Raw genomic sequence first — 9,145 nt, forward strand, 5'->3', positions numbered from 1 at the left:
CATTTCTCCCTATTCCCTATCCCTCTCTGGACTTCTAGACATTACTTATGTCTTTTTTGTCTCCTACAATTTTCTGTTTTCCAAAATGCCATTGTGGTGGTTAATCTCCACTGTCAACTTGGTTGACATTCATTAGACAGTGGCAGTAACAATAAGACAGAAGCTGGAGAGTTCCAGAAAGCAGGAAAGAAACAATAAGGAACTGAGACACATGTGAAATAAAGGGCAGAGGGAAGAAGAAGAAGGTAGACACTTGAAACTGAAGAAAGACAAAAAGTAAAAAATGATAAATAACCCATGGAAATTCAGGGACAAAACTCACCCCCAATTAAAGCAAAGCAAACCAAAGCAAACCAAATCAATCCAAAGCAATCTGTGAACCAACTTACTGCAAGAGTTCCAGGGTTTTGCCAAGCTTTAAGGTCCAACCAACGGTTTCACACATCTCCGGCAGAGTTGCAGGTAGTAAAGGATGTTGTAGGGTGGAGAGTCCCAATACATAAAGCCTATTCGTGAGCTGGAAAACTAGCAGGGCTCCCTGCTGCCTCTCTTCATTGTTGCTTAAAACTAAAAATTACAATAGCTCCTGGGTTTATTTAAAACCAGGTCTATCTCCACCAACCTGGATATTAGAGCAATGAGTTCATTCTCTTTAAAACTGGAGCTATAGGGTACTCAGACTCTGGCTGTCCTGGAACTCACTCTGTGGGGGAGGCTGGCCTCGAATTCATAGATTCTCCTGCCTCTGCCTCCCAAGTCCTGGGCACATACCCTTGTTATCTATTATAATTTCTATCAAGATAAAACAGCTGGCTGGTTACCAAATGTTTTTCACTATGCCTCAGTGAATGAATTTTGCTGTTTACCCTTGTTGATGTTCGCTGAGCTTCTTTGATCTGTGTATTGGGATCTGGCATTAATTGGAAGATTGTGGACACTCTTCAAATATTTTCCCTCTTTCCTCTTGAGCTTTTACACCAGTGTTTCTCTTTGGCTTGCCTCACAGTTTTATAATTGTCCCCAGATCTCAACTATTTATAATACATTATAGCTATAGGCACTACACACTCAGTTCTTCTGGTATATGTTTTTATATTTTTTCGGTTCCCCAAAGACCTCCTTCTTAAGTTGTTTCTACCTGCAGTTATCTCCATTATGACAAGTGCTATTAGACCAATGTCCTATTAATGTGTTCTTAAGGTGTTATAAGGAAAAAGCATTAAAACTTATATAATTAAGTTTTCCAAAGTTGTGAATCTCTGAGCTTTGAACTTAAGTAATATTTTTGGGGTTTTCCTTTTCTTTATGTAAGATAGGCAGTCTCTTAAAGATCAGAGTTGACTAAATGCCCTTCCTCCAAGACATATAAGGTTCTTAAAATACCCATTACATATGAACTCAAAAGGCATATTTCAAATTGTTGGGATTTTTTTTTCTTACCCCCTCCAAAGAAAAACCCTAAGAGGTTTTAAAATTTTTAAAAGACTTATTTATATGTATGTATGTATATGCGTATGTGTATGTTGGTATTGGTATGTACACTTTTGTGAGGAAGAAACCATTGGATCCCTGAAGATGGACTTATGGACGGTTGTGAGCAGCCCTGCATAGGTGCTGGGGACTGAATCTGAGTCTTCTCCAAGAGTAGCAAGCAGTCATAACTACTGAACCAATCTCTCCACCCTACAAAAGGGGACTTGAACTTTGATGTTATCTTTTACTGATTCATTTTAACCAAATCTAAATTTATTTTGATATGCCATCATCCTCATTGTATTTTATTTTGATTATAGTATTTTCTAATCCACTGTATGTGTATATTAAAGATGCGTGGCTTAATTTCCAAGTTTGGGGTTTTAATGGTCAATACCATCCAGTCAAGAATCATCAGATATAGATAGCCTTCTCGTTGAACAAGTTGAGTTTATTATTAACTGTGGGAAAGGGAGGTATCATCCAACAGGAATGTCCCCAATAGGACATTGTCATAAAAAGATGTTAGAAAGGAGCAACTATACAATTTCATTTTGCTAAGTTTAGAAATGGGTAAAGATTTTATCCTAGATGGAAGTGTTATCAGAAGTAAGGGCAACTTTATGATTATTTAACTTAATGAATTTCATCTGCGGACAGGTCAAACAGAAAAGCTTACAGCCTTAGCAGGTAAGAGGTGACAGATAATTTTTGTTCTATAGATTGTATGACTCATATTGGTTTTTTTGTTTGTTTGAGTTTTTATTTTTCATTTATTTATTTCTTCACTTTACATCCCAATCACAGCCCATCTCCTCCCAGCCCCTATCTCACACGGCCCCTCTTCCTATCCCCTATTCTCTTCTCCTCTGAGCAGAAGGAGTCCCCACCTTACTCCCAGATATCATGCTACCTTGGCACATCAAGTCACTGCAGGAGTGGGTACATCCTCTCCTACTGAGGCCAAACAAAGCAGCCCAGTCAGGGGAAATGGGATCCCCAGTCAGACAAGAGATTCAAGACAGCTCCTATCCACTCTACTTGTTGGGGGAACAGCATGAAAACCAAGCTGTATATCTGCTACATATGTGTGGATGGACCTAGGTTCAGTCCATTCTGCTCTGTGGTTGGTGCTTCAGTCTCTGAGAGCTCCCAAGTGTCCAGGCTAATTGACTCTGGTGACCATCATATGGAGTTTCTATCCCTTCTAGATCCCCAAATATTTCCACCAAACGTTCCACAAGACTCTCCAAGTTTTACCCAGTGTTTCAATGCTTTGCTCTGCATCTCGGCATCTCTTTCAGCCATCTGTGTGGTGGAGCTTCTCAGAGGACAGTTATGTTAGGCTCCTGTCTGCAGATATAACAGAGTATCATTAAGAGGGTCAGGAATTGATGCTTGCCCAAGGGATGAGTCTCAAATTGGGTGATACTGTTTTCTTTTGTGCCTGAAAAAAAAATAATGAAGTAGGTTAGCTTTGACTGTTGCCATGTTCTCAAAACGACCTTTCTTAATACTGTTCTGTGAGGTTGCTTATGCACAGCCAAAAGATAATAGATAATGCTTAGCTGAAAGGGTGAGGCCAGCTGACAGTGTCAAGGGCAGGATGGCACTTTCTCTTTCCTCATCGCTTATTTCCAATTTGGTTTTCCCGAAGTTCAGTAACACACTCTGTGATCTCAGCCCTCCAAAGCTGTGAGCCTTACTTTGTAGTATAGCATATGCTCTCTTTTTGTTAAGACTTCATTTATGCCTCAATAGAATTGTTGTTGCATACTTCTTTAACTGCAGTCATCAGTATTTAAAGGGAGTCTGCTAACGTTTCTGTTTATCCTGTAGTTTTCTAATCAGGTTTTTGTTTATTCAAGTGCTTATAGAAGATAGTGAATGAAAATTTCCCAACATATGAAAATGTTTATCTCTCTTCTTGTACTGTTTATTACTACCATATAATACAAAAAAAATTATGCACAATTCTATTGGGCTTATCTTGTTATTACAAGCAATATATCGTCACTTCTAATAGGGCTTTTGCTCTATATGTATGTGGCTGATTATACAATATACAAATATCATATACTTTATATACAATATAATATACAAATATCATAAACTTTTTAGTTAGCTACTTGCAAATAATATTTTCCTCTCAGTACATATTACTTGCCTTTTGTTTTTTGTTTGCCTCTTGTTTTATTCTTTGTTGCTGTTGTTTTGCATTGTATTTCAACCTTTATGTCCTCATTTCAAATATTTCATTATGAAAGCTCATATTTATACTTTATCTATTGTTGACAGTATTTGTTCCTTACTTCAAATTTTATTCCATCATCCCATTATTGACTATCAGGCTCATCTTTCAGCATATTATGCTCTTGAATGTTTTCTATTATTTTCCATGTTTCTAACGTCTTCTTTGTTTAGTTCTCTCTTGTCAGAGCATATACTGATTCATAAACAATACAAGAGCTTGATAAAAATCAACTATCCGCCTCATATCTTTTGAGTCACTATTTTATCTAGTTTTTATTAGATCTATTTTTAAATAAATTGCATTTTCTTATTATTTTCACATGTCTATGTCTTAGTCCCTGTTCTTTTGCTGTGATGAAACAATAACCAAAGCAACTCTTATAAAAGAAGCATTTAACCTGGGGTTTTCTTACAATTCAAAGAATTAGTTCATTATCGTTGTGGTGGGGAACATGGTGGCAGGCAGGCATGGTCCAGGAGAAGCAGCTGAGAGCTACATCCTATTCTGCAGGCAGATAGAAAAGGAGCGCTGGGCCTGACATGGACTTTTAAAACATTGACACCAGCTCTTGGTGACTCACTTACCCCCAAAAGGCCATATCTTTTCTACTTTCCCAAAAGTCCATCAACTGAGAACCAAGCATTCAAATATATGAGCCTGTGGAACCATTCATATTCAAATCACCACAGTCTACTCTCTGACTCCCATAAGGGGGCTTTTTACAATACAAAATTGCATTCAGTCCAATTTCAAAAGTCCCCATACTCTATAATAGTCTCAACAATGTTTAAAAGTCCAGAGTTCAATATCTCCACTAAGACTCTTAATACTAACGTCTTTAAAACAAAAGCAAAAGGCAGATCATTCCTTCAGTCTCTGCTCCACACTTTGTCTCCATATTTGCTCTTTTGAGTATTTTGTTCCACCTTGTAAGAAGGACCAAAGCACCCACACTGTGGTCTTCCTTCTTCTTGAGCTTCATGTGGTCTGTGAGTTGTATCTTGGGTATTCCAAGCTTTTTGGCTAATATCCACTTATCAGTGAGTACATACCATGTGTGTTACTTTGCAATTGGGTTACCTAATTTAGAATGATATTTTCTAGTACCATCAATTTGACTAAGAATTTCATGAAGTCATTGTTTGTAATAGCTGAGTAGTACTCCATTGTGTAAATATACCACATTTTCTGTACCTATTCCTCTGTTGAGGGACATCTGGGTTCTTTTCATCTTGTGGCTATTATAAATAAGGCTGCTATGAACATAGTGGAGCATGTGTTCTTGTTATATGTTGGAGCATTTTTTGGGTATATGTCCAGGAGTAGTATAGCTGGGTCCTCAGGTAATTCTATGTCCAATTTTCTGTATAAGCAAGAGAATGATTTCCAGAGTGCTTCTACCAGCTTGCAATCCCACCAAAAATGGAGGAGTGTTCCTCTTTCTCCTTATCATCACTAGCATCTGCTAACCTACCTGGGGATCCATCCCATATACAGTCACCAAACCCAGACACTATTGTGGATGCCAAGAAGTGCATGCTGACAGGAACCTGATATAGCTGTCTCCTGAGAGGCTCTGCCAGTGACTGATAAATACAGAGGTGGATGCTTGAAACCAGCCATTGGATTGAGCATGGGGTCCCTAATGGAGAAGTTAGAGAAATGACTGAAGGAACTGAAGGGGTTTGCAACCCCATCAGAAGAACAACAATATCAATCAACCAGACCCCTCAGAGGTCCCAGGAACTAAACCACCAAGCAAAGAATACACATGGAGGGATCCATGGCCCCAGCTGCATATGTACCAGAGGATGGACTTATGAGGCATCAATGGGAGAAGAGTTCCTTGATCCTGTGAAGGCTTGATAACCCAGTTTAGAGGAATGGGAAGGTGGGGAATGGGTGGGTGGTGCAACACCATCATAGAAGCAGGGGGAAGGGGAATGATATAGGTGGTTTCTGGCGTGGGGACCAGGAAAGGGAATAACATTTGAAATGTAAATAAAGAACATATCCAATTAAAAAAAGAGGGAAAAAACCCAGATCATTTACTTCCAACATATGATGACAGAATATACATTACCATTTCAAATGAGAAGATAAGGAGCACAATGAAGAAATGCTTGACTTAAGCAAGATGGAAAACCAGGAGGGCAAACTCTATATCTTTGTCTCCAAGACTGATGTCAAAGTGCTCTTCAGATCTCCAACTTCGTTCAGCTTTGTGGAACTGCAATACACCTTATCTCTTAAGCTCTTAGCACTGGGAGGTATTTTATGAGTCTGGCATCTCCAACATTTTAGTGTCTCCAACAAAATCCAGGTTTCACATTCTTAGTTTCATGCAACGGCCTTTCAAACCTTTTCATGTAGGGACTGCCTTGAGAAATGCCTGGTCTCGCTGACTTTCTTACCCAAAGAGAAAGATCTCAAAGCCCCCTTTTCTTCTTCATAACTGTAAAGCCAGAACCAGGTGGCTGAAGCTGCCAAGGTTTTCTGCTTGTTGGGACTAGAATATGGGCCTGTCCTAGCCTAACATTTGTACAATCTTTCTGTTACTGATAGTTTAGTTTGCCATGTAGGTATTTAATTCCTTTCCACAAGTTGGAGCATTAGTTGAGTAGAATCTTGCCCTGAAGTCACACTCACATTCCATTTTAGCATCAGACTCTTCTTTAAACTTTTTGTCTCTTTGATCACAGGGCTTGGCTCCAACACTTGGTTCTTGGTGTTTTTTTTTTTTTTTGTTCTTAACAAATTTTGCATTTCTCTTTGCCCCAATTGCTCCTTTTCGTTGGTGATCTCCATAACAGGGCTCACTAATGAATGTATGACAGAATCAACCCTATACTGTCTTGAAATCTCCTCTGCAAATGCCATTAAACCAAAACTTTTAAATGTAACCTCAGACAGATTTTTTAGAGCAAGAGCAAGAAATAACCATATCCTTTGCTAAAACATCACAAGAACATTCTCTATGTCAGCTGCTAATATTCTCCCCCTCTGAAACTTCTTGAGCTGGTCTATTATAGTTTATATCACACTCCTCGCCACTATGCATATATTTTTAGTATAGCCCATTAACCCACACTTAACGTGTTCAACTACTTTTGTAGTCCAAAGTCCCAAAGCTTTCAATATCCATCCAACAAACACCATGGCCAGGCCTATCACAGCAATATGCTACTCCCTGGTAGCAACTTCTGTCTTAGGCAATGTCCTAGTACTGTGAAGAGACACATGACTAAGGTACATCTTAGAGTAGGAAACATTTCACTGGAGGCTTGCTGACAGTTGTAAAGGTTTACTCAAATGGCAGAAAGAATGATGGCCAGCAGACAGGCATGACTCTGGAGAAGTAGCTGAAAGCTACATGCTGACCCATAGGCACATACCTTCTAATACTTGCCAGTAGTCCAACAACTGGGAACTAAGCATTGTAATGTATGAGTCTATGAGGGCCTGTCTTACTCAAACCATCCGTCTGTAAGTGCAGAAACACACTTTTTCTTATCTTACCATTCCTTCTTGCAGTTTCATGTTCCATCTGGGATAATTGTTTTCCCCTTAAATTTTAACATGTTTGAGCTATGAAGGATGAGGGTGACAGATATTTTTGACTTTTGTATTTGTTTTTTTTTTGTTTTTTTGTTTGTTTTGCATTTAAAAGCTGTTTCTATACTCTGTTCTGGCTATTATCCTCTTTATTGAAAAGTCAGTTCTCAGGATTGCTATTGTTAATTATTACCACTCAAAAGTAATGGTAATAGTAGTTTGGGTTTTTTTTTAGCAATTTAACTATGACAATATTGTTTATATTTATATTTATTTGTTGCATAAGGATGATTGAATCTACAGTTTAACTCTGTTGTTTAATTAGAAACACTTGGGGAATATTTCTTCAAATATTGCTTGCTTACCTTATTTTCTTACTTCCTTTGTGAACTTAAAAAAAAAAAAGCCTTCCTGAGCCTGAATTACTGCTCTGTGCCAGAGTCTTACCCTTTAATGTCACTTTCCAAAACAGAATATGTTCAAGAATATATAAAAGATCATTAACCCCATCTAAGCCAGTTCTTGATGTCCTGAAGTCTTGTTCCTAGCAGTAATCAAAGCTTGCCTTTCAAATTCCCCCTCCTTTGGGGAAGTAGATTGGACTGACCAAAATACTACTACCACTACTTTTGAGTGGTATAATATCTAATAAGGCACTTAATGGACATTGTTAATGGAAAATAACATTTATTGAATACTTGTGTACTTGAACTGCTATCACTGAATGTGACATCACTAGGCCAAGAGTAATTAAGCTTATCCTCCTAGCATATTACATTTTTCCCTTTTATCTAAAGAATCAATATTTCCTCTCTCTCTTTTTTTACCTTATTATAATTTTTACTATTAGCCTAATTTAATATTCTTATGAAGCTTTATATCTTTAGAGGTATATTAGCTCTTTAAAGAGCATTATTCATATATAGCTCAATATAAATCATTCCTTAATATCAAGCTATAAAGTAATTTAGGGAGAGTCTTAAAATGGAAGAAAACCTAACACCACATTCCAAGTAACATGGGTGATTTATTTTATTTTAATTTTCAGGAAATTTAGCTACATGCTGAAAATCATTATGATTATTGCTTGATGCCAGATCCCACATAAGAAAGTTGGATGTGATAGTTAATGCTTATGATTTTAGTCCTGGGAAGCAGAGACAGTCAGATCCTTTGGTCTCACTAGCTGACCAGCCTCACCTCCTTGTCATGTTCTAGGCCAGTGAAAGCCTCTCTCAAAAAACAAAGGTGGGAGGCAGAGGCAGGCAGATTTCTGAGTTAGAGGCCAGCCTGGTCTACAGAGTGAGTTCCAGGACAGTCAAAGCTATACAGAGAAACCCTGTCTCAAAAACAAAACAAAAAAACAAAGATGGACTATGCTTGAGGCACAACAGCTGAACTTATTCTCTTGTTCCTACACACACACACACACACACACACACACACACACACACACACACATGTTCCTGCCTTATACACAAACACATTTGTGCACACAAATTCCCTCTCTCTCTCTCTCTCTTTCTTTCTCTCTCTCTCTTTCTCTCTCTCTCTCTCAAACACACACATACACACACACACACACACACACACACACACACAGAGAACACAATAGTTAAGTATAACTGTTCAAACATAATCAGTTGAAGCAATCAAAAAAAGGAATTTTTAAAATGTTTTACATCAAAATGATTTAAATGTTTATATTATTTTAAAGTCAATCTTAAATATGAAAATATTCCTTTACAGTTACATTCCTAGAAATATCTGTAGGCTTATGAAGAGGATGTGATGAAGACAAACTTATCCATCCTTCTTTCAGAGTCTTCCTGGCTTCTTGGGGGAAGAGAATGCTTACCTAAT

The sequence above is a fragment of the Mastomys coucha genome, unplaced genomic scaffold, assembly GCF_008632895.1.
Source record: "Mastomys coucha isolate ucsf_1 unplaced genomic scaffold, UCSF_Mcou_1 pScaffold17, whole genome shotgun sequence".
NCBI classification, from domain to species: Eukaryota; Metazoa; Chordata; class Mammalia; order Rodentia; family Muridae; genus Mastomys; species Mastomys coucha.